Source organism: Papio anubis, chromosome 18, assembly GCF_008728515.1.
Source record: "Papio anubis isolate 15944 chromosome 18, Panubis1.0, whole genome shotgun sequence".
In the NCBI taxonomy this organism is placed as follows: Eukaryota; Metazoa; Chordata; class Mammalia; order Primates; family Cercopithecidae; genus Papio; species Papio anubis.
The window spans coordinates 41,123,356-41,146,792 of NC_044993.1; the positions used below are offsets into that span (position 1 = coordinate 41,123,356).

General features: G+C 43.0%; 1 non-coding gene and 1 pseudogene across 1 annotated transcript; one reads left to right on the forward strand and one right to left on the reverse strand.

Annotated features, from left to right (window-relative positions):
- Window positions 1–5,556: 5,556 nt before the first annotated feature.
- LOC116271413 lies at window positions 5,557–5,661 on the forward strand. Its single transcript, XR_004179968.1, has one exon. It is a non-coding gene; the product is annotated as a U6 spliceosomal RNA (small nuclear RNA).
- A 9,151-nt stretch (window positions 5,662–14,812) lies between these two features.
- Window positions 14,813–22,819, reverse strand: LOC101025380 (annotated as a pseudogene).
- Window positions 22,820–23,437: the final 618 nt, after the last annotated feature.

A 23,437-nucleotide genomic window follows, 5' to 3' on the forward strand; every position in this document is an offset into this window, starting at 1 on the left:
TGAAACCCTGCAAGGAACTGACTGACACCCTCCAACAATCACAACCATGGGCTTTGGAAGGATCCTCCAACCCCAGTCAAGCCTTCAGATAACTGCAGCTCTTGCTAACAGCTTGACCAAAGCCACTCCTGAATTCCTGACCCTCAGAAACTGTGGGAAATAATAACTATTTGTTGTTTGCAGCAGCTGAGCTTTGGAGTTACTTGCTATACTGAAACAGACAACTAATATGGCTTCACTTTATTTAGTGGAAATGGGACAGAGTGGAGGGTTGTGATGGTAGATCTTTTGGAGTATTGGGTTGAGCCTCAAGTTGCAGTCCTGGCCACATTTCTCTAACCTGATTAAGATTTGCCCCACTTAACCTTCCATCTACATCTTCTGCTTGGCCTGCTTCACTGGATTTCTGCATTTAGAAGCTGCTTTTAATTGTCTTTAAACAGAATCCCGTTCCAAGCCATCAAGCAACAAAAACAAAGGTGTTTGCTGTGGGGGAAAATAAAAGCATTCTTTTCATTTACATGTCAGCTGAGGAGAACAACATGAAAGCATTTTGCAAGCTTTCTTGAATTTGGGCTTGTATTTTGATTTTCTTTAAGTGCAAATCAGCATCCAAGCTCAAACCTTGGGGTGGCAGAAAAATTTAATTAGAATGTAGGGTGTTTTACATTAATTTGTTTCTTCCTGCTATTTTCTTAAGGTTGACAGGATCACCCATCTGCTTAAAATATAATTGAGTAGGGAAGTGAGAAGAAAAAAAAATACCTAGTCTGAAAACTTAATTCCAAACCAGAACCCTGAGGGTAGCTGCTGACACTGACTTTGAACAGGGGGGTCTTTGTAGGCCAAAACTGGCTTGTGTGTTAGAAGATTATATCATCAGCTTCCATCCTGTGGTAGCCATGAAGGATATTTGCAAATATCGTGGTTTTTCTCCTTCTGAGTACAGAGTAGGATTACAATTGCAATTCACTCTCCCCTTAAAGTTAGACAAGGCCACGTAACTTTCTCTAGCCAAAAAGATGTAAGCAGAGATGATATGTGTCACTTTAAGACCCAGTGCACACCATTCCTTTTCCTCTGCCACAGAGATCATGAAAGCATCTGTTGAGGTGAAACCACCTGACCTCTGAAGACAAGAGCATTGCAGCTATCCCACACTAACCATATAAGAGGAGCAATAAATACATTTTTGTTAAAGTTAAAATAAGCCATGAGATGTTGGGGATGAGATATTTGTTACACAGCATAATCCAGCTTATTTGACTGATACAAAGATTTACAAACTAAGTCCACAACTTGTTCTAGCTTTACTCATTCAGTGAACATTTGCCAAGGCCCAACTCTATACAAAACGTCTTGCTAGATCCTAGAGGCAGCACCTAGAACAATATCAGGCCCCAGTATTTGTGCCAAAAAAAAAAGTTGGCTACATCAATAATCATATTAATTACTATTATCAGCATAATGCTTGGCATATAGTAAGTGCCCAATAAATGCTCTAATTCTTCCAAAGGCCCTAAAACAAAATACTACCACAATATTCATCCTTACATATAAGAAAAATAGAGGCCTGTCATGGTGGCTCATGCCTGTAATCCCAGCACTTTGGGAGGCTGAGGTGGGTGGATCACTTGAGGTCAGAAGTTCAAGACCAGCCTGACTAACACGGTGAAATCCCATCTCTACTAAAAATACAAAAATTAGCCAGGCGTAGTGGTGTGTGCCTGTAATCCCAGCTACTCAAGGGACTGAGGCAGGAGAATCTCTTGAACCAGGGAGATGGAGGTTGCAGTGAGCCAAGAAGTTGCCACTGCACTCCAGCCTGGGCAACAAAGCGAGATTCTGTCTCAAAAAAAAAAGAAAAGTAAAAGAAGGAGAGAAAGAGGAAAGAAAGAGAAAGAAAGAAAGAAAGAAAGAAAGAAGAAAGAAAGAAAGAAAGAAAGAAAGAAAGAAAGAAAGAAAGAAAGAAAGAAAGAAAGAAGAAAGAGAGAGAGAAGGAAGGAAGGAAGGAAGGAAGGAAGGAAGGAAGGAAGGAAGGAAGGAAGGAAGGAAGGAAGGAAGGAAGGAAGGAAAGAAGGAAGGAAAAAAGATAGTTTAAAGAGTTTGCCATTCACTGTAAATTACATAATCAGTAAGTTGCACAATCAACCTAAACTATAAATCCATAGTTTGTGCCCTTAACCATTGTGTTACACTGTTTCTAAACAAGTAAATGAATAATGAGAATAAAGATAAGAGTCTGTCCCTGAAGGTTTTACAATATAGTAGGTGACTGACATGCAGAAACAATTACAATTCAAAATAAATCTGAGCTGGAGGAACTGGGAAGGTGTTACACCCAGGATAACATTTGAGCTGGGTATCAAAGACGGAGAAGTTCAGACAAGCTAATAGATAAGGAGAGGGAATTCCTAGCTCAGAAGGTGGCATATTCAAGAGCATGATGGGCAGTGCCACACCACCAGGAAATGGGCCACATCACAGGAATGAGAAATCCCTTGTAATTTCTTACACCATGTAACTGGGCCAAGAAAGTCCTCCACTACAATAAAGTCACCAGGAGTGACAGGAGAAAGGCAGAAACTTGGCTGGCCACATGCTGTTCAAGGCTAGCATTCATTCTACAAATCTTTATTAAGCCTATTTACCAAGTCTAGCTCTGTGCTGGCCCTGGGGCCATGACTAGTAGGGCATTGCAGGCCTGCGCTACAAGCTTCAAAGGCCAGTCTGCCTCAAATAGAAGCTGCACAAGCCAGCCAAGGCTCAAGAAGAAATCCTAGCCAGATGACTGACCTTTAGGAAGATTTTGAACTAGTGGCCAAATCACTGGAGCAGAAATCCATCCTCTTCTCAGCCAGTCTTTGTCCCGGTGGGCAGCCAATCATGTCAAGTTGTTTAACTGGACCTCACGGCGTCCAAGAGAGGCTGGGTCAGCAGATGCTTTATCTGAAGACATCCTTACTGCCCTTATTTGTCCTGGTCCCTGAGTGCTTTCACCATTATTGCACTAGCATGAGAAGCTGGAAAAAAATCCTGGTAGCATAACTATATGAGCAGTGGTGTTTAAGGGCTGGCTGAAAAGGCTTCAGAGGCTTGCAAGAGGATCAAGTTTACATGAAGCTTGTGTCTGCTTGGCTCTGCTTCAAAGGCCACAAATTCCTGCAAGAATTAAGGAGAGAGATTTCTCAAAATCCTTTTCACTCAAGGTGTGCCAGGATTAGACAAAGATTAGGTCCATCATGCACAACCTGTGTTACTATGCCTCTTTCTCTTCCTGGGATCAAGCTGGCTCAGGGATGTTCTGCTTGGCCGCAGAGGGATGGACAAAGTGGGCCTAAAATCTGCATCACTAACACTAAAAGGTAAAGTTTTCAGATCTCCAACAGGCTGAACTGATCCTCCAGAAACAAATTTACCAAAAATCAATCCATCAACAGCGAACATGCAAAATAACCAATTTTCCAAAAGGTCAATAAACAGTTTAAAAATTTACTAAATTCATACTTTGTGTTCTAGATGCCCCTACCTATTACCCTGCTTCTGCCTCCACCTCTTGAATATTCATTTTCAAATTTCTATCAAAATGATCAATGGATTGAACACTTAATGAACTGGTCATTCAGTGAATTGATTCTTAGCTAACTAATTTTCCACAAACAGCCCCTCACTTGGTGCATACACAGGCTTGTGAATCGCTCTCCTCTTCTTCAATTGGAGTTTGAGAGCACCTGTTAGAAAGGGGTTCAGTCCTGATTCACCTAAGCAGGTCTGAATATGGGAGATTTGTCACCATCCTCTATTGAGAGACAGCATCCTTCCCTATGGTGGAAAAGAAGCTTTCATGTTGAAAGCTTGCCTGCTGTTTGTTTACTTGAATTTGGGCGCTTTCTCTGACCTCGCTGAAAAGTCATTATGAAAGAGCAGGCTCTTGGCAGGTGTGTACGTTATAAGTGACACGCTTTAAAAACACCTCGTGTAAATCAGATATTGCCATAAAATGGAAATTGCAGCTACAAATTGCATACTTATTACAGCAGTGTCTGATATATGAGGCAATGTTGACGCTATATAACAGGTAGCTTGAGAAATAGAAAGTTACATGTGGCACATAAAAGATAATTATTTTTCAATTCGCAATAATACAATCACTCTTATTTTTGACATCACAGAATCCTACATCAAAACTGGAAAGATTCTTATGGACATTATCCAGCCCTTCATTTTATAGCTAAGAAAGCTAAGGCTTGTGAAGGGATGCAATCCGCCCAAGGTCACCCAGAACCTGGCGGCGCTGCTTCCTTGACATACACCCGCCATGTGGAGGCTCCATGGCTCTGTCCACTTTCCTTAATGAGTCTGTGGAAGCAGGAAGTCTACTTGAGTCTACCCCATACAAGGCACCAGAGACAAGGCAAGAGACACATGGCCCCTGCCATCAAGAAGCTCACATTGGCCACACTGGTGGGGAAGCTGAGCCCCAGGGAGCCGGCACAAGGAGCAGGGGCAGAGGCAGGCCAGATTGCCTCCCAAGCCCCTGACTCTGGGCCCACAGGGCAGTGCTGGCACAGCCTAAGGGCAAAGGTGTGTGCCCGGCCCCCTGAACTCCCTGAGTGCATTTTTTAAAATTCTCTTAAAAATGTGAGAGAGTCAATATCCTATTGTGCTATAGTTTTGCAAAATGCTATCATTGGGAGAAACTGGATAAAGGGCATAGGAGATCACTCTATTATGTCTTACAAATGCATGTGGATCTACAATTATCCCAATATAAAGTCAATTTTAAAACTGTGGGAGGATTTTCAAAATGGCATCAAATGGTATATCCAGTCAAGACAGTGCTGTGGTTGGCTCACAAACCACTCTCACTCGAGCCTCACTTGAAAACAAAATAAACATCTCCCTAGAGAAGACCAGAAATGGATCAGTTAGGTGATGAACACCCTAAAAGCCCTAATGTGGCTAGGCTCGGTGACTCACACCTGCAATCCCAGCAGGGAGGCCAAGGCGGGTGGGTCACCTGAGGTCTGGAATTTTAGACCAGCCTGACCAACATGGTGAAACCCATCTCTACTAAAAATACAAAAATTAGCCCAGCATGGTGGCACACGCCTATAATCCCAGCTACTCCAGAGGCTGAGGCAGGAGAATCGCTTGAACCCAGGAGGCAGAGGTTGCAGTGAGCTGAGATCGCACCATTGCACTCCAGCCTGGACAACGAGAGTGAAACTCCATCTCAGAAAAAAAGCTCACATTTGGGTGCAGTGGAAATACAATGCTACAATGCTTGGGCTTTGCCTCTGCCTCTGCCTCTTCCTCATTCTATGTCCTTGGGCTAGTCATCTAATCTCATTGGGTTTCAGTTTCTTGGGTTTTTTTTTTTTTAAGATGGGGGTCTCACTATGTTGCCCAGGCTGGCCTTGAACTCGGAAGCTCAAGTGATGCTCCTTCCTCAGCCTCCTGAATAACTGGGACTACAGGTGCACACCACTGTGCTCAGCTCTCAGTTCCTTAGTCCGCAAAATGAAGCTGATTTCACCTACCTGTCTCACAAGGGCATCATTCGGCAGCATATATACTAAAATTGGAACGATACCGAGAAGACGAGCATGGCCCCTATACAAGGATGACACGCAAATTTGTGAAACATTTCATATTTTTTTAAAAAAGAATTAAACAATACATTCTAGATAGGATTATTAAAGATGGTGTTTAAGCTATCAAGAGCTGTATTCATTTCAGGCTCTACAAAAAGACCAACACTGCAGGAAGACAGTGAGTGCTGTTGAAGTTCAGGGTCAGACTAATGTGGCAAGAGTCCTCAAGAACTGTAGCCTTTTCTGTAGATCATCTATCCTGAAGACATTGCCCCAGATTTATCATTCCAGAAGCTATGCAGATCTGCCTTCTCCCAGGCACTCACAGGGTCGTGATTATTCACTCCAATTCAGAGTTACTTTCTGATTTCAGAATTCAGAATTCTAAGTCCATTCAGTTTTCCAGGTGCGCACCTCTGAAACTGCCACCACTAATCCTATCTCACAGAATGTAAACTGCCTGAGAGCTGGGATGCTTTGGTCTTTCATTCAACAAATGTTTATGGCGAGCCCACTTGGTGCCCAGCTCAGAACTAGCCACTGCCAGTGCTGTAATGCACAAGGCACAAAACAGACAAACTCTTCCTTTAATTGGTGTATGCAATTAAGAAATAGAAAGTGGGAGGCTGAGGCAGGAGAATGGCATGAACCTGGGAGGCGGAGCTTGCAGTGAGCCGAGATCGCGCCACTGCACTCCAGCCTGGATGACAGAGCAAGACTCTGTCTCAAAGAAAAAACAGAAAAGAAAAAAAAAAGAAATAGAAAGTGGGGAGAAAAGGGAGAGTAAAACAACCCCACCAAGACAATGTCAGAGACTGGCAGGTAGTATGACAGAAATGAATGTCACTGGCTGATTTACTGACTGGGAAGTTGTGTGCGATTGGGTGGCATTCAGCTGGTATACACATATGCTGTCCCAGTTGTAAATGGCTAGCATCTGTTTGGATTACCTAGTGAGTGTACCAACCCTGTTGTCAGAAATGTTTAATGCCACCCCTGGTGTATGGTATAGCATTAGTCAAGCAAGGCATCTTTGAGAGCATAGCACTGAGCAGGAGCTGCATAAGGAGAGGTTGGCCATGAGTACATGGAAGGGAGGCATGCTCCAAGAGAGAACCAAAAGGTGCAAAAGACCTGTGGCAGGAACTAGCACGGAGTAAGAGAGCAGCAGAAAGAGGGCGGCCAGGGTAACACTGGAGCACAGGAACCTCCAAGGCCAGCCAGGTGGGCAGGAGACAAGGAGATAAGGTGGGCAGGAGCCGCCTATGGGATTTGGGGATTCTTCTCAGTGTGATAAGGAGACATAGAAACCTTATAAGGAGACTTCTAAGCAGGGGACAGGATTTGGGTTTTCATTTTTACACGAGCACCCTGGCTGCTTTTGTAGAGGGGCAAGAGTGTATCCTCAGTGCCTAGAATCGTGTCTACTGCATAGCAGGTATTGAATAATCTACTATGAAATCAAAGAATGAATATGCTGAACCTTCTCTGGTACTGAATGGAGCCATTCGCGATATGAGTTTAGCTTCTTTTAGATCCTCTCTCTCTATGGCCATTACTGAGCAAAAGTGAATGTCCTCACAAACACTAGCTGCTAATGGTGCTTGAGCTGTTAGGATGAGCCCCAGCTTTGATGGTGGTTCCCAAGGCAGGCTCAGGGTCCTACACACCAGAGCTCCTCACAGGGTACCATGCTATGCTTCCAGGCAGAAGTGGACATCTGAGATCTTTATCACTCACAGACGTTACCATGCAGAAGCCTATGCAGAGGAGCTCCTATGTTTAAGTGGGTCTCTCTGCAATAATGATAAAATTAGACTGTCATTCAAGAAAATTACTTCCTTGGGATTGCCATTAGCACCTCGGAAGTTGCAATCTGGGGTTTGCGTGTGATTTTTTCATTTTGCAGACTTTACTGCTGCTTCTCAAAGGTGTTTTTTCATTGCAACTTTTCTTCTTTTCCCCTTGTCATCTCCCCATCTGTTCCTAACAGTACATCGCAGAGGGAAGGTCCTCACCATTGTGCTCATCTTTTCACTCAGACAGTGAAAAGCACTCTGAGGGGGAGGTGGGACATGCACAGGAGGCCACAGTGAGGCCTTCAGAAAGAGATAGCACCATCTGCAGTTGACACTGTGGGTGGCCTAACCAACACATTTCCTCCTCTTCTTCTTCCTAAAAGAATCCAGATTTTGTCCAGGTCTGCACGAAGCCATGTGTTTCACAGGAAACCAACCCCACCCCCAGCTCTGGGGATGAGGCTGATTGCTTTGGAAGTAATCCCAAAAACCCTTGCAACGATTGACTCAGGAAAGGTGACCAAATTGAACCAAAGAAAGAAAAGGAGAAGCTTGGGAGAGACCTTTGTTTATTTATTTGGCAAATATTTATTGTGCACCTACTATGTTCCAGGCACTGCTATTAAATGCTGGGAATATAGAAATTATGCGGCAGGGAAAAGAAAGAAGTCATGACTCTGTGAAGAGACACAGACAATAAACAAAATAAGTCATAAAATATGTATAGTATTTGACGATGATCAGTGAAACAAGGTGAAGTAAAGCAGAGATGGAAAGCATGAAAGTCCAAGGGCTGCATTTTAAAATAGGGTCCTCAGGGAAGTCTATTCGAGGAAGGTGAGGGATTTGTCATAATGAAGTCTGTAGTGAGATCATTTCAAGAAAAGTTTCCTGGAGCAGGATGGGCTTAGCATGTTTGAGGAGCAGCAGGGAGGTCAGTGTGCTGGAGTAGAGTGGACAAGAGGGACACGAGCAGAAGAAGAAGTCAAAGAGGTGACACTGAGGCCGATCTTGCTGGGCACTGTAGGTCTGGAAAGGACTCCAGCTTTTATACAGAGGCTGCTGGAGGGTTTTGAGCAGAACAGTGTCATGATTTGGCTTCTGTTTCAACAGGCTCCCTTTGGTTGCTGTTTAGTAAACAGACCAAGAGAAAGCAAGGACAAGAGCTGAAAGGGTTCATCCTCCATCTTCTGGGAGAGCTTCCAAAAGTCCTCTCTCTTGTCCTTTGGTGTCATTATGAGTAGATGTGAGATGTGAGGAGAACTACAGCCTCTCCATACTCACCTGAGTGTGAAACCACTCCACGCAGGAAACAGAGCCAAGAGAACTGCTGAGAAATGCACACAGAGCTACAAAATTTGGTCAACTATAAAGCTTACCTTGCACCTAAATTTCTGCTTCTGCAAGTCAATAAACATCCTTATTGCTTCAACCAAAGAAAGTTGAGTTTTCTGTTTCTTGAGCTCAAAATCTTTCCAACTGATTCATCACCGAGCCTCACTATCCATCAGCACCATTTGCTCCCACTATGCATGCTGTGGCTACCCCAGAAAAGCCTATTTATTTATTTTTGAGACAGGGTCTCGCTTTTTCACCAAGGCTGGAATGCAGTTGTGCCATCTCAGCTCACTGCAGCCTCAACCTCCAAGGCTCAAGTGATCCTCCCACTTCAGCCTCCCAAGTAGCTGGGACTATGGGCATGCACAACCACTCCTAGCTATTTAAAAATATATATTTGTATATAAATATATTAAAAACATACATAAATATATATATGTGTGTATATATATGTAAATATGTGTATATATATATGTATATACACATGAGACAGGGTCTATCTGTGCTGCCCAGGCTGTCAGACTCATCACCTCTTCCTCACCATTTGTGTATTAAATCACCCAACATTTATTGAGTCTTGTATTGGGCTTCCTACTGTCCTGCATTAGAAAGATCAATCCCAGTTCTGAAGAAGTCAAGATTATGTACAAAAGAGAGAGAGACAGCTCTTCTGGTTCCATGACATTAGATTGTGTTAAAAATGACTTTCTTCAGTGCAGCCCATGTGGTCTAAATGCATGAGTCTCTCTGGGCCTCCATTTGGCCCTTTGTAAAATAACCCTTTCCATCTCTGAGAGTTCATGATCCTATGACTTATAGTAGCTTTCCTTTTATATTGCTATGGTTTGAATGTTTGTGTTTCTCCAAAATTCTTGTTGAAACTGAATCCTCAATGCAATAGTATTAAGAAGTGGGGTCTTTAGGAGGTTATTAGACCATGAAGGTCCCATCAGATTATTGCCTTTATTAAGTGCCTTGAGGGACCAAGTATGCCCCTTTTAGCCCTCCTTGCATGTGAGGAAACAGCATTCATCTCCCACTATGCAAAGGCACAGCAACAAGGTACTGTCTTAGAAGCAGAGAGTGACCCCTTAACAGACTCTGAATCCACTGCGTCTTATTCTTGAACTTTCCAGCCTCCAGAACTGTGAGAAACAAATGTTCATTCTTTATAAAACAGCCAGCCTAAGGTATTTTGTTACAGCAGCCTGAACAGACTAAGACAGGTGTCAATCTCTACAGTTAAGCTTCTGTAGCAGACAACAAACCAGAGGTCACAAAGATTTCTTCATATTTTTTCAAAGCCAGAGTCCATGACTAAGTGAATTTGGCAGCACCATGAGCCAAGTCACATTCTTCCACATAGTTTACAGTAAAAAGTTTTCATAATGTAGCTATCCCGTAACAAAAGTATTAATCCTCTCCCCAATATCAACCTTGAATTTCCCATTTCTCTACATTTTTCCCTTTCTAACTTCTTGCTTTAAATGGTATAGCACTATGGTTACATTAACTTAGTATAGAACCAGACAGTCTATTTAACGCCCTCATTCTTTTTGACCCCCACATATCAATCAAGTGACCTTTCTGACTGTAACTCTCACCCTCCTCCTCTCTCATGATCTTCCTTAAAATTCTTCCCTAGTTACAGTAAGACTACATTTGGTTCTCTTACATCTCTGAAAGCTATCACTTCCAAGCCACTTTGGCTAATGCCTCATCATCATTCATGAGTTATCTGGGACTATCCCTAGGTCCTATTCTTGCCTTCCTCCCCCTCTAAACTCATTCTCCTTGAGCATCTCCCATCTTACAACTAAGTCCCAGACCTGTGTTTTTTCATACCTTTCCTTTTTATCTGTGCACCAACCCACATTCTGCCCATGTCTTCTCCATCCTTCCTCTTCTTCAATCTATCAATTAGGATTCATCTAGCAAAAACAGAAACCCTACTAGGTGTTCGAAATGGAGAGAACTTAATACAAGCAATTGACTACTCCAGTGATGGAAGATCAAGAAGTCAAGCAGAAGACATTGAGGCAACCCAGAGATCAACCACAGAAGGAAGATGACACCAACCCTAAGGATGGAGGGACAGCAGAAAAGGTTGGAATTACCAGAGCCTGAAAGCTGCAGCTGTCCAGCAGACCCTACAATCATGGCAGGAGCTGCCTGTTGGAACTAAGACCAAGAAAAGAGAGTCTGGCTACAAATGGCATCAGGGATGAGTGGTAGACACCTCAAGCCATCCTACTAGACACAGAGAGAAGAGGAGCAATATTCTCCAGTTTCTCCTCTCCCTCAGTCTTCAATCTTCCAAAAATGCTTTCCTGAACTAAATGTCAAACGATGCTGGGAAATATAGCTCCCTGTGACACAGATCAGATGGGAGAAGGACAGGCAAACAGCCAGTGTACCCATCCAGCAAGCTTCATCTCTCAATACCCACATTCATTCAGGTAGCTTCATTCCTCAGTTCTCCAAACCCAAAACCTTCAGTCATGCTGAATCCCTTCCTCCTATTTATTCTGGCCCTCTCTGCAGAGTTTTGCCAGCTGCTCTGACTTTTTCTCTAAAATAAATTTATTCTTAACTCCTCTTCCACAGTACTGCAGCCACCATTGCAGTACAGCCACCTTTGCAGTATAGCCACATTGCAGCCACCATTGCAGTACATTCCTGTCGTACCTGGTCCTCCTGTTTCTAGTACCTCTTCCCTTCCAACCTGCCACCAGCTCCACATTTTCATTGGGAAGATGGAGCCCTGGACCCAGCAGTTTCTGCAGAAGTCTCAGGTCTGACTATCTTTCCCTGAGCTTGGTCACATGATCTTCCCTGAACCAATCACTGGACAAGTGAAAGGCCTGTCCATGTCAGCTAAACAGAGAGAAGATAGAAAACTTATCTATTTATTTTGATAAATGTAAAAATAGTGCTTCTGATTGGTTGGGCTTTAGTCACATCTTATCCTTGAAACAGGAGTAGGGTCAGCCAGAAAGTGAGTAAAGGGTAGTTCTCCAAAGGAAAAACAGGATTCTGTTTTTAAAAGTATAGGGAATTAATGTTTTAGAGAGGAAAAAAGCAAAGATATGATACACATTCCTTTCATTCTCTCTCCTGCAAAAGAAACCAACAAATCTCTATTCCTTAGCCTATTTCAAGACTCTGTTATGTTGGGAAAAGACTAGAAACAACCTAAAGGTCCATCAATGGGGAATGACTAAAACTAAATGGAGTGATGTGCCATGGTCTTAGGCTTTATTGTTTCATGCAAGGATCAAAGAAAAGAACACACCACAATTTTTTTATTATACTTTAAGTTCTAAGGTAAATATGCACAATGTGCAGGTTTGATGCATAGGTACACTTGTGCCATGTTGGTTTGCTGCATCCATTAACTTATCATTTACATTAACTATTTCTCCTAATGCTATCCCTCCCCCAGCTCCCCACCCCTCTGACAGGCCCTGGTGTGTGATGTTCCCCATCCTGTGTTCAGGTGATCTCATTGTTCAATTCCCACCTATGAGTGAGAACATGGGTGTTTGGTTTTCCGTCCTTGTGATAGTTTGCTGAGAATGATGGTTTCCAGCTTCATCCATGTCCCTGCAAAGGACATGAACTCATCTTTTTAACTGCTACATAGTATTCCATGGTGTATATGTGCCACATTTTCTTCATCCAGTCTGTCATTGATGGACATTTGGGTTGGTTTCAAGTCTTTGCTATTGTGAATAGTGCCACAATAAACATACATGTGCATGTGTCTTATAGTAGCATGATTTATAATCCTTTGGGTATATACCCAGTAATGGGATTGCTGGGTGAAGTGGTATTTCTAGTTCTAGATCCTTGAGGAATTACCACACTGTCTTCCACAATGGTTGAACTAATTTACACTCCCACCAACAGTGTAAAAGCATTCCTATTTCTCCACAGCCTCTCCAGCATCTGTTGTTTCCTGACTTTTTAATGATTGCCATTCTAACTGGCGTGAGATGGCATCTCATTGTGGTTTTGATTTGCATTCCTCTGATGACCAGTGATGATGAGCATTTTTTTATGTGTCTATTTTCTTGAGAAGTGTCCGTTCATGTACTTTGCCCACTTTTCAATGGGGTTGTATGTTTTTTTCTCGTAAATTTGTTTGAGTTCTTTGTAGATTCTGGATATCAGCCCTTCGTCAGATGGGTAGATTGCAAAAATTTTCTCCCATTTTGTAGGTTCATTCTGATTGCCTGTTCACTCTGATCATAGTTTATTTTGCCGTGCAGAAGCTCTTTAGTTTAATTAGATCCCATTTGTCTATTTTGGGTTTTGTTGCCATTGCTTTTGGTGTTTTAGTCATGAAGTCCTTGCCCATGCCTATGTCCTGAATGGTATTGCCTAGGTTTTCTTCTAGGGTTTTTATGGTTTTAGGTCTAACATTTAAGTCTTTAATCCATCTTGAATTAATTTTTGTACAAGGTGTAAGGAAGGAATCCAGTTTCAGTTTTCTACATATGGCTAGCCAGTTTTCCCAACACCATTTATTAGATAGGGAACCCTTTCCCCATTTCTTGTTTTTGTCAGGTTTGTCAAAGATCAGATGGTTGTAGATGTGTGGTGTTATTTCTGAAGCCTCTGTTCTGTTTCATTGGTCTATATATCTGTTTTGGTACCAGTACCATGCTCTTTTGGTTACTGTAGCCTTGTAGTATAGTTTGAAGTCAGGTAGCGTGATGCCTCCAGCTTTGTTCTTTTTGCTTAGGATTGTCTTGGCTATGTGGGCTCTTTTTTGGTTTGATATGAACTTTAAAGTAGATTTTTCTAATTTTGTGAAGAAAGTCATTGGTAGCTTGATGGGGATGGCATTGAATCTATAAATTACCTTGGGCAGTATGGCCATTTTCACAATATTGATTTTTCCTATCCATGAGCATGGAATGTTCTTCCATTTGTTTGTGTCCTCTTTTATTTCATTGAGCAGTGGTTTGTAGGTCTCCTTGAAGAGGTCCTTCTCATCCCTTGTAAGTTGGATTCCTAGGTATTTTATTCTCTTTGTAGTAATTGTGAATGGGAGTTCACTCATGATTTGGCTCTCTGGTTGTCTGTTAATAGTGTATAGGAATGCCTGTGATTTTTGCACATTGATTTTGTATCCTGAGACTTTACTGAAGTTGCTTCTCAGCTTAAGTAGATTTGAGGCTGAGACGATGGGGTTTTCTAAATATACAATCACGTCATCTGCAAACAGGGACAATTTGACTTCCTCTTTTCCTAATCGAATACACTTTATTTCTTTCTCTTGCCTGATTGCCCTAGCCAGAACTTCCAACACTATGTTGAATAGGAGTGGTGAGAGGGGGCATCCCTGTCTTGTGCCTGTTTTCAAAGGGAAAGCTTCCAGTTTTTGCCCATTCAGTATGATATTGGCTGTGTGTTTGTCATAAATAGCTCTTATTATTTTGAGATACGTTCCATCAATACCTAGTTTATTGAGAGTTTTTGGCATGAAGGGCTGTTGAATTTTGTCGAAGGCCTTTTCTGCATCTATTGAGATAATCATGTGGTTTTTGTCTTTGTTTCTGGATTATGTTTATTGATTTGCATATGTTGAACCAGCCTTGAATCCCAGGGAGGAAGTCAACTCGATCATAGTGGATAAGCTTTTTGATGTGCTGCTGGATCCGGCTTGTCAGTATTTTATTGAGGATTTTTGCATTGATGTTCGTCAGGGATATTGGTCTAAAATTCTCTTTTTTTGTTGTGTCTCTGCCAGGCTTTGGTATCAGGATGATGTTGGCCTCATAAAATGAGTTAGGGAGGATTCCCTCTTTTTCTATTGATTGGAATAGTTTCAGAAGAAACGGTACCAGCTCCTCTTTGTACCTCTGATAGAATTAGGCTGTGAATCCATCTGATCCTGGACTTTTTTTGGTTGGTAGGCTATTAATTATTGCCTCAATTTCAGAGCCTGCTATTGGTCTATTCAGAGATTCAACCTCTTCCTGGTTTAGTTTTGGGAGAGTGTATTTGTCCAGAAATTTATCCATTTCTTCTAGATTTTCGAGTTTATTTGTGTAGAGGTGTTTATAGTATTCTCTGATGGTAGTTTGTATTTCTGTGGGATCGGTGGACACACCACAAGATTTTAAAGAAAAAACTGTAAGCAGAATATGATCCTTGTGTCTTGCATCTGTATTTAATATCGCTGGGAAGTTACACAAGATCAATATAATAAGGACCATCTCCCAGAGAGAACAAAAATGCTAAAGACACTGAATTTTCACTGTATCCCCTTTTGTGCCATTTGAACTTTATGCAGTGTGGCTGTTAGTTACCAATAAATGAATGAAATTTTTAAAAACATAAAGCAAATAGGAGCACAAAGAGAAAGTTATTGGTAAGCCCACAGATTCTAAATGTCATTTCTCACAGTCACCAACCCTCTCATTCAGATCATTTTGCAGAGGCCCGAGTCTGAGGGGTTTGTTTGCTCTTGCCCATTGTGCAGTGACCAAGGCTATTCAATCACCATCATCATCATTATTCCTGACCTTTTTTGAGTACTTACTATGATCAGTTGCAGTGCTGAGCTTTTTACATGTATTACCTTTTTAAATCCTGGTAACAACTCTATAATGTAGCTGTGACTATTACGAGTGAGTTGCCTAAAGTCACACACTTGATGGGAAAATGATAAAGCTATGATTAATACTTAGCTAATTGCATTATAGAACCAACATTATTAACCATGGCATCCTACTGTCTTTAAGTAAGTAAGATATGGTTTATGACTTATGAGCCCAGGTCAGACTGACAGCTACAATGTCTGCTTTCCCAGGATCTGGGAAGAGTCCCGCGGAAAGCACATCCAAATGTAAAGGGTGAAATGTAAAGGGTGAAAGCACCCCTTTACATTTCAACAGAAGTTTCAGAATATTCGGGAACACACAGGCTGAATCACTGCACATGACCTCGAGCTTATTTATGCCTGCTGGAGGTGAAAGGCCTGTCCATGTCAGCTAAACAGAGAGAAGATAGAAGACTTATCTATTTATTTTGATAAATGTAAATGAATTATATTACTTGTCAAAATGTTATCAAGACCCCAGTGAAATGAGCAGTAGTGTTTTTCCCCCCTTTCAGGGTGAAGGGAGTGAAGGGAGAGAGAAATGAATGTTCAAGACAGATTGCTTTGATTTGAAATGAAAACAAACAACTTTAGGGGAAAAAAAGGCTTTCATTATTTTGGAGACCTTGGCATTCTTGCAGATACATTCATGAATTAATCATTAAAACCCTGAAATGTGAAATAAATCATGTGGTTTTTCAATGCCAGCCCACGATATAGGGGGCCTCAAACAGTTATTAAGACACAGTGCTTTAAAACTGCTACTGCCGACAATGACTTTTCTCTAGGAGTAAAGTGAATGAAGTGTGTGTGTGTGTGTGTGTGTGTGTGTGTGTGTGTAAGGCAGCCCTGCGGTCCCAGGCTGGAAGTGTGTGCGAGCCAGTTCCAACCGTGTGTCACCACATATTAGCACTATTTAATATCTGCTAATGGAATGGCTCTGTCTGCCGTCGACAGCAGGATCAAAAGAGGGCCATGCAGCTTTTAAATTATTAGCACTAATTAGGCAAATCAAAGAGGAGGAGGGCAGAGAGACCAGAGAATGCATTAGAATGAAAGCAAGGGGATCGCTACCTACCTCACACTGTCAAGATCCAGCTACCAAACAGCCAATTAGTGCTGAAGACCCTTCCAGAGCAACGGAAGAATGAGCAGGTCTGCCCCAAGTAGAAGCAGGATGGCTTCATTACTGTGATTCCGAATTAAAATGTAAAGGTTGCTGATCATTGCATAATTAAATAAGGTGGCCGGCACCCACTATCCAGGAGTTTCCAGGGTTCCTTTATTAAAGCCACCTTCTCGGCTTCCTCAATGGCCCTCCCACAGGCAAGCCTGGAACTGTCCGTAGTCCTGACAAACATACTGACTTAAAAGGCCTGTGAGAGCCAAAACGCTTCGAGGGGTCTTTCTTCCTAACTACCCCATTACCACCACCCCATTACCAATCCCGAGGATCATTCTGCTTTTCTTTAGAACCCATTTTCCAACTAATTTGTCAAGAAAAAGATGGGGAGTGGAGAGTGAAAAAAAGACCAAGCCTAATTAACTCCCAGTCACTGCAATCTAAATATAAAGTTACTGAAACTGAGGTTGTCCCCTGTTGATGTAACCTTTATCCCTCTTCTTTTTTACCTGCTAGGAGGAAGAACAATTTTCTTGAGTTTGATTGGGACCTAATCCCAGGCCACTGATCACAATGCAGTATTCAGATGCTTTGCAGGTGTGCAAGATAGCAGGGCAATGGGCCTAATACACCTGGTCCCAGACCAGGAAAGAAATATCTTTTTACCTCAGAGGCTGGGTGTGATGAGTTCCTGGGAGATCTTGCTAGGAGAGCCTTATCTTCTCAGAACTGTGGAGTGACTCGATTTTAATTTTGCTCCTTCAGTCCTTTTTTACATATGCTTTTTCTTCTCTGTATCTTCTATCTTGTTTCCTCTCTTTCCTTTATTTTCCCTTCTATCCTTTCTGTTCTCTCATATTTCTAGTTCCTCTTCTCTTTCTTTCTCTCAGCTCTCTTCTTTCTCGGTCCCTATTTCTCCCTCTTCTATTGAAAACCAAACTTTAAGAAGAAATAGAATTCGATTTATTTAAACTTTTGAGTTTGGTATGGGACTCAGCTTATTCACTGGGAATGTGCCTCACACTCAGGAACCGAATCCCCGTAAATCTTACCAATCAATTACATTGTTACACTCCTTCTATCTTGGAACTTGAAAAAAGTAATTTAGGACACTATCAAACCACCGCTAGGTACTTATTTTTAAAACATATGGACAAGCGTTCTAGAAAACAAGAGAAAAATAGGAAAGAAAAAAGCAGTGTATGTTTGTCCACAGCCTTGAGTTTGATTCCTGTTTTGTTACTGCAGGAAAAATGTCCTATTTCAGAGCAGGGGGATGGGAGGGCAGCCATGGGTGTCACACTGGAATTCAAACCATGTGGAGGTTGAAAAAAACAGGTCTAGACAGTGGAGAGGTGAAGGTGGAATATGAAGAGCCCCACGGGAGACCAGCTATGTTTTCCTCCAGTCTCCTCAGCTTGGCTCAGCAGGCTGCTTCAACTCCATTCCAGATGCAAGTTGAAGTCAAAGAGGAAAAAATGGTCCTGACCTCAACATACAAACAGGAAAGATACCAGTGCAGCTTCTCTAGTGTGACCCGTGCAGCTCACATGGCGTCATGGCGACAGTGGTGCAGGGACAGGTGGTCAGAACCAGAAAAGCTGCGGTTGCAGTCCGTGCACCGGAAAGGCTTGATGCCTGCGCTCGCAGAAATGGCTGGTGAGCTCAAATGAATGAGTGAATTTCCAGAAGCAGCCATCCCAGGTCCTTTTATAAGTCTTCTCTCCTATATGAATTCTATGGTGAGCTTTCAGGTGAGAGCTTTTGGAGTACACTTTGCTGCGTCCTGCAAAGTTACACTGGTGCATCCGTCTTCTCCTTAAGTCAAGCGACTCCTCCCTGCATTTAGACCATTGCTGCTGGTTCTTGCTGTGGTCCCTGCAGACTCTGTGAGGCTGAGGATCCACTTTTAATTACACTCTCCTCATTGTCACTTGGAATCCCCAGTGGAGACATGGAGTGGGGTCAACATTCACTGATCCAGCATTTGCACCATCTCCTCCAATGAGTGGGACTGTAATGGTTGCAGGGCCCTCATTTGCAGGCAAAGTAGTATACACCATGGGCAGAGACTGCACCACCACTGGGATGGCATTCAGGTCACCCATCTTACTTGGAAGACAGACTGAGGGGATGCTGTGAACAACATGTAAGATCTGCTAGCCACTGGTGCCCTGAGAGGGAGTCAGGACAGAGCCTGTGGTCAGAATAGTAGGAATGTTTGCTGATGTTGAGGTGAACACCACAAGGGTCTGGGGAGCAGACTGTGGCTTGGGAGGATGTTCTGGAGCTTGCAGCATGCTAACAGGCTGGAGAGGAGCCTTGGGCTTGTGAGAGGAGAAGTCAACTGGTTCCACTGGGGACAGGCTGAAATCACTCGCCAAAAGTTCTTCTGGGGTCTCAAACCTGATGTCATTAAACAGTGCTGGGTTCTCCATGGGGTTGGCATCCAGAAGTGGTGGAGAAGTCATATTATTTATGCTTCTATCTCAGGGGGATCTCTGCTCTGAACAGGGCCAGTGATGGACCTGAATACCTGCATTGAGCCACCTTCTGAATTAAGTTGCACCTCCAAGTTGTTTATGAGTTGAGCCATATCAACCATGTCACTAGCTGAGGACTCCTGAAGTGTCCAGAACTCATACAGTCCTCAGGAAAGCCCATACTCCTGAGCTAATTGCAAGAGAGCTGTTCTCCTCACACTTGCCCGAATTTGACATTGCACAGGGCGATGCCCTCTCGTCTTCTCTTACTTACCCCCACTATCTCTGCTTTTTCTCCTGATTGAACACAAAGTTGAGGCAGAGCAGGAAACCTTCAAGACAGAAACCCATGAGGAGCTACCACAAGATCCCTTCACCTCTGCCATTGCTGCCGCACACCCCAGTGCCTTCCAGAGTAGGTGGAATGACTCTTTCTCTCTATTTCTCCCTTTTAAAAAAATTCTGTCACTCATCACATTATTGCTATAACTACAGAAAACATGAAGTTTTCATTCCCTCACTCTTTGATTTTTTTCTATAGACTCCTTGGTTTAGCTAAATTTTTTGGAATGGTCCAAATTGCCACTTTCTCTTCCAGAAATCCTAAACAAAGACTGGAATGATATTTTAAAGGAGAGTTGGGTCCTTGGGAGTCATGACAGGAAGTAAGTGTATGAGTTAGTGTAGGCTGGGCTGCAGTTACAAACAGACCCAAACATGTAATGGTTCAAAACAGTAGATTTTATCTCTTTCTCACACAATAGCCCAAGGTAGGCCCAGGTTGGTGAGTGGTCTCTTCCCCACGCAGTTACTCAAAGACACAGGTTAAGAGTGGCTCTGACATCTTCAATGAATGTCTCCCAAGATGGACATCAGGGGAAACAAGCATAAGTAGGAGTTTTTTAAGAACCAGACCTGGAAGTGCCGTAACCAACTTCCACTCATGCTCCATTGGCCAGAATTCAGTCATCTGCCACATATAAATGTAAAGGATGTTAAGAAATATATTAAACCATGTGTCATAAAAAACAGAACCTGATACTGGCGACCATTTAGCAATCTTTGCCAAATGAGACATAGGAAAGATACGGTGAAGAAAGCCATAGGCAAAAAAGTGAAGAACCAAGAGCTGTGTCCACACAACAGCAGACATGCAAGTCTTGGCACAGAACTTGTACCTGGAAAAAGGTAGGAGACTTGGTTAGACAGCTCGGGGCCACTTCTGGCCAATCAAGGTGCTCTCCATGGTGCACCCCACCTACTGGAATGTCCCTGTAGTGCAGGGATTCAGGGCATAGGATTTGGTTTCTGAGTCAGACAGGCATGGGAGGAAATCCAGATCCCCCTCTTTCTAGATATGTGATCTTGAATAAGATATTTATGAGCCTCGGTTTCATCATCTATAAAATGAGAGAAAAATAATGCTTGCCTTATTTGATATCTCTGAAGATTACACAATATAAAAGATGCAAAATTCTTAGCACAGTATCTGGCACATAGCAGGTACTCAATAGATGGTAATTATTGACACTGTTTGACCATGCTCACCACTGCCACCCTGGTATTGTTCTTGGAGTTTTTCTATCTACAATGGCTGCTCCCTACATATTTCCCCACCTGTTTCAAGTCCCATCTGCTTCAGAAAATGTATTTCATTTCCAATGACCTGCTTTAAGTCTATGCAACCTGATTGAACACTTTATTATCACAGTCTTCCCACTATGAATGCAAGTTCCATGAGGGTTCAGGGTATTATTTATCCCATTTATTTGCTGTATCCCAGAGCCTAGCACACTGTCTGGCATATAACAGGTGTTCAACTATCACATTCGCTAAGTATATATTCAATGAATATGAGATATACCCATGCCAAAGAGCCTTATTCAGTACCCTCTATAGGTACAGAATTATATAGCTTTGGGGTTATTCTCTAATTTTCCAAGTCAGTTAGTCTTGTCTTCCTGGTGAAATTGAATTCACAGTAGCCAGAGTGATCTTTTTAAAATGTAAATTGGATCCTTTCATTCCTGTGCTTGACCCTCTCCAGTGACTTCTCACCCCCTTAGAATAAAATGCAAACTCCTCACTGCTACCTGTGGGTCCCTGCAAGACCTGGCCCTGCTGTCCTCTCTCCTTTCACTCCTCTTTCCTCAAGAATCACTGTGCTTGAACTACATGGGCCATTTTTCTATACCTTTAATACACCAAGCTTGTTCCCATCTCACAGTCATCCCCTGTTCCTGAGACACTTTCCCCAAGTACATTCTCAAAGCTTGGTCCTCCCCATTATTCAGGTCCCAACATCACTCTTTCTGACAGGCCTTCACTATCAACACTGTATGAAGTGGTTCTCCTTCCATCACTCACTGCCTTAGGTTGGATTCTCTGGAACCCATACTCTGAGTTAGACAGCTGTTCGCAGGAAGCCTCTAGGGACTGCCTTTGGGATTAGCACCTATAGGGGAGTGAAGGAAGCAGAACCAAGCAGAGGGAGGAGTTAACTGAGATGTATGACAATGAAGGTCTCCACTGATCCCACTGGGAACTTGGAGTTGGATGGGGCCCTGTAGAGCTGCCCCTCTTTTATTTCACTTCATAGCACACTTCTCACTTTCTATAATTATCCTGTTAGTTTTTTTCACGTATGCTGTCTGTCTCTGGCCCCATAATAGAAGCTTCATGGGAGTGGGAAATCATTTGGCATTTTCACTCCCGTATCCCAGCACCTAGTACAATGCCCGCCTCATAGTAGGCGCTCAATCCATGTTTGCTGAATACATGAATGGGTGGATGACTGAATATGAATGGCAGAGTTGTTAAGTTCCCAAAGGCAGGCCGTTTCCTGCTGTTCTTGAAGCAGTGACTCCCTGGATATTTGACTGGCGTCACCTGCCACCTCCCATCCCCTCTAACCAGCCACTTGTGACTCTCCAAATGAGAGAGGCCTCCCTAACACAATCGCAGGCTATTTTTAGTCTGTTTTTTCCTCTCTGGTCTGTTGTAGTGGTGAGAAGAGGCTGGCTACCTGGGGCTTGCAGTAGCTCTAAATAAAACCAATCTTCCTCTCTCTGAAAAACCCTAGGAGGTGTCCTCTGTGCCAGGCTACAGGGCGACAACCACCTAGGCTGTGTTTACTGAGAGCTCTGTGATTACATTTTTTAGTTTTCTGGCTGGACGTACCTGTGGAAGTGATTATGGAGGTACACACAGGAGCTGGAGTCTCTCCTCCCTCCCGCAGAAACACAAACATAGGCTTTTCCCTCTTCTTCGATGGGCTGTCTTCTCTCATTAGACGGCTTTCTAGGCCATAGAAGATTTCTCTGGGGCTGACTCTAAGGGGCCTCTTTCAGCTAATTAGATTGCAGACTGGAAGGCGGACTGTGGGCTCCTTTAATAATCTTCTATTCAGGGCTTCACACGCTCATCTAGTTTGAACATTGGGGAGGAAATTATTTTCTTCTGAAACAGTGAGAGGCAGCAAGAAAGAGCGTATGAGGAAACAGGTTTTCTCCTTGAGATTCTACAAGCACGAAGGACAGATGTAATGATGCTCTTCCATGGATGCTTTACAGAGGTCTGCTGTGTGGCTTGGAAAGGCAGTCCTGAATCACCAAACATAACCTTTCTCAATAACGAGGCACTCTCCTGATTCCCTTGAGAAGAAAGGATGGAAGGAGGCACCATCCCCTTTATAGGTAAGGAGAAGACTTCAAGAAGCAGACGACTTCCATGGCTCTGAAATCCAAGTGGCCACACCCCTTACTAGCTGTGCAACCTGTCTTACAAATTTATGGAGCAGAGATTTAGAATACCATGGGTTTTAATTCCGGCTCTACCACTGTGTTACAGCCCTGTGTTCTTGAACAAATGGAATCTGAATGGAAAAATGGCAGAGGTGGATACAACAGTCCTGATGGAATATAGTGAATGGAAGGAAGGAAGGAAGGAAGGAAGGAAGGAAGGAAGGAAGGAAGGAAGGAAGGAAGGAAGGAAGGAAGGAAGGAAGAAGGAAGGAAGGAAGGAGAGAGAGAGCAAGAAAGAGAAGGAAGCAGAAGAGAAAGAAAGGAAGGAAGGAAGGAAGAGAGAGAAAGAGGAAAGAAAGAAAGGCCAGGCGCTGGTGGCTCAAGCCTGTAATCCCAGCACACCTGGGAGGCCGAGACGGTGGATCACAAGGTCAGGAGATCGACCATCCCTCATTAACACGTGTGAAACTCCCTCATTCTTGCTAAAATACAAAACTAATACAGGTGTATGGCATACTCAGTCCTAGCTTACTGGAGTGAGGTGAGAATGATGAATCTGGGAGGCTGAGCCTGGCAGTGAGCTGAGATCCTGCCACTGCACCCAGCCTGGTGATAGATGACCATCTCAAAGAGTAATGGCATGAAGGAAAGGAAAAGGAAAGAAAAGAAAGGAAAGAAAGAAAGAAAGAAAGAAAGAAAGAAAGAAAGAAAGAAAACGATCTGATCTGATCTGATCCA